We start from the raw sequence: 3,679 nt of genomic DNA, 5'->3' as shown, positions 1-3,679 counted from the left end.
TTTTTGAATTAGAAAGATCGTTTTGAGGTATATTTAAAATAATTGCTTCATCAAGTTTAGTTTCATTTGCATTTATATCCAAAGACATGTTATTTTTTATTCTATTTATTGATGCGATGATATCGTTTATTAATTCTTCTTGTATAGATACATATGTACTGTTGTATGTTGTTAAATTAGTTACTGAGTTTACTAAGAACTTTCTTCTTTCACCATCTTTTAATGTAAGTGGATTTTCCGTATATTTCCTTTGAATTCTAAAAATATCTTCAATTATTTTCTTGAAAGGGCAGCTGTTGGTCGTATCTTTTGTTGGAGCACTACTTTGTTCTTGTGTCCCATTTGTTAGTAGTGGAAGCAGGAATAAAATGTATTGGTACCTAGAAAAGATAGTTTTGAAGTCATACTATGCTTACGTATTTTTTTTTCTTAAAATATTTAGTAGAATATTTGAAGTTTATTATTATTTACCATACCGAGTGGTATTAGATTATAGGACCTCGTGATAGGATGTCTGTACATTTAACCATTAAGCTATTGACGCTTTTACTTTCGTGTCTTTGCACGCTTCAATCATTTGTTTGTTAATTCTGTTAGAAGTAGCGACCTTCACTTAACATCAAGTTAGCTTGTTTACCAGTTTCTTAAGTAAATACAGTGAAAACTTTTTGAAGCTAACCTCTTTACAATAAAACAGGTATCTCACGCAGGTGGTAAATATGTAATTATAATCATGCACCGACAAACTTTCACGGTATGTCCGTACGTAAGGAAAGCTAACTTTCCCTCTTCCGACTCAAGGGAAACCATTAAGTTAAAGCTCTGAAGAAAGCTTTGCAAATTATTGAGATACTTTGTATACTTACTATTTATACTTTGCCTATTAGAGTGAGTGAATTTTCAATTATATATTTCTTTCGAATAGTCATTAAGACCAGATCCAAAGTGTGACAAAGAATACAAGACATTTGGAATAGGATAAGACTAAGGTCCGCAAATCTTTGAGTTTAAAAAAAGAAATAACTTATATGTTACAGCGTTTAAATACTTGAAAGACTGGTTTATTTATTGTACTAACCTGAACATCCCCATCTTTTGATATCGTTACTGTTTACTTGATTTTACATAGTTTTATTGTACGTTGTAAATAAATTACACCACAAATAAAAACTTTTGACTAACAAAATAAACAATAATAAAAAAAAATTATTTGACAGTTTTATATTTTGAGATTTTTTAAAACAAGATGGCGCTAGTATTTTAGGTTTTACAAAGTTATATAAATAGTATTAAAGTTTGTAATGTTTCGCGGTTCCCGTGGCGTAGTGAGGCTTTGCCGGGCGCGGCGGGACTAGCTGTTATGTAAGGCGGGAGGCTGCGCTGGACGATGTACTGTTAGGAGACCTCGCCTCGTGCGATGATCTCGACTTCGCGTGCTTGTTTTGCACTAAAATGAGCTTTTTAGGACGCATTTACACCGTACAAGCTATCATCGAGTTATTGATAAATCAATTAATTAAAAAAGATTTTTTTTGTTATAATTACATGTGAAAGTATGTAGTATGAATGAAAGTATGTAGTATGAATGAAATAAATGAAAGTATAGTCACGATGGTAGGTGTTCTTTAAATATTTGAATAGTAATTTTAAAGATTTACTAATTATATAATTATGTAAAGCATAACATAAAGCTTATAATTTGTGATAAATAATTTTGCCATGTTGTTAGCTTAGTGTCCGAACTCAAAACTTAATTATAAGTTCTTTAATATGAACTATGTATTGTGTACTATTAAAAAATATGAAAACCATATTTTTAACGTTTAATTTGTCTTTTTCAGAAATCGTTTAAATTCGATCGATGTTAGCATTACAGCACGGTGTAATAGACGGCAGGCGCCTCAGGCTCAATCATTATACGTCGACTTCCGATAGCCGGACGCGGACGATTTCGGGTGCGGGCAAAGACCCCGCAACGCGAACACAGCGCCCCCCTGCGGTAACATTATTACATAGAAGTCATTCTCAATCGCCGCGGACATTTTTTGTGGGAAACAAACACATTGTTAGGTAGTCGATCTAATCGACGATGGGCTTATGTACTAAATGTTGACATGAAAGTATTTCGGCTTGTTGATGTGACCGATCAATTGTGAACTACGACAGGTTATGAATGGACTAGGCTTATTGTAAACTGTCATCAAGTTATGTTTTGGAGTAAACTATATATGACCTTGCCTAACATAGCGAACCAATTGAAATAAGGTACTTTAAATCAAATTTAACTTCGATGTTTTGAATTGTCGAAAAATTACACTAGAAATTGTTATATACTTATTACGCTGGTGCAGCGACCCAAAGTAGGTCTTGGCTTCCGTCCTGCGCTGTCTACTGCCAGTTGATAGCTTTTAGCTCGCGCAGGTCCAGCTCCACGGCGTCTTGCCAGCGATATCTGGACTGGCCGACGGGTCGGCGGCCAATCGGATTCCCGAGATACGCTTTTTTGACCACACGATCCTCTACACATCCTCATCAGATGGCCCATTCAACGAAGAAGAAGGTAAAGATCCAGATATTGTTAGTGTAATTGAATCATTCACAGTTTTTAGTGTACCTGGTTAGATTATAATTTGTCTAAATCCACACACGGTCGACGACATAAAGACATTGTTTTAAGACAGAGACAGACATTTAGAAGTGTGTCCTAGAGATTTTAATCTTACTAATATTATAAATGCGAATGTTTAGATGGATGGATGGATGTTTGTTTGAAGGTATCTCCAGAACGGCCCAACGAATTTTGCTTAGATGTAGATCATAGTCTGGAAGAATATATAGTCTACTTATTATGTTTTTTTTTTAATTCTGCACGGACGGAGTCGCGGGCGATAGCTAGTAAGTTATAAAACCGTAGTTTTAACGATTAAAATGTAATTATGTTGATGTTTTTAAAATTACATAGAAGTTATATTTAAAGCGGTTGAACAGGAAAGTGGACGTGTTTTTACACGGTACAGGTGATTGTGGGAACTTAGAAAGAAAATTATAGGCTCTTTTAGAATTATGAACAATGTTGTTCTTGTTATTTTGTAATATATATGTGAGTAGTATATCCTACTAATAAGAGTTTTATAAATGTGAATGTTTGGATGGATGTTTGTTTGAAGATATCTCCAGAACAGTTCAACGGATCTTAATGAAATTTGGCACAGATGTAGAACATAGTATGGAAGAACACATAGGCCACTTATTAAGTTTTTTTTTTAATTCCGACGACAGCTAGTAGATAGTAGTAGTAGTAAATAATATTGGTGTTATCAACATTTTAAAAATAAATCTCCGTGTTTATTAATAATAAAAAATGTGTAATTTTAATTAATAAAAAATGTATGTAACATTTGGTTAAGTTACAAAATCTTTAAAAATTTCCAAGATTTAAACAATTTGTTGTGTAGTAATATAAATAAAAAAATATGAAATCAACTAAAGACCGACGCTCGTGTTTGAACTAAAAGCAGTTTAGAGTTTTTGCGACGCGATGTTTTCTTAATTTCACACAAAAGCAAAAACTGAAGCTTCAATAAAACTCTGTAATATTGTTATTGTCAAATTAATTTTATCTGCTTTACAATGACAATCGATTTCGTCTGTTCCAAACGTTTCTTTTGTCCTAACTTTA

Source organism: Papilio machaon, chromosome 10 (genome assembly GCF_912999745.1).
Source record: "Papilio machaon chromosome 10, ilPapMach1.1, whole genome shotgun sequence".
Lineage (NCBI taxonomy): Eukaryota > Metazoa > Arthropoda > Insecta > Lepidoptera > Papilionidae > Papilio > Papilio machaon.
Note: the sequence above shows the minus strand (reverse complement) of the source record.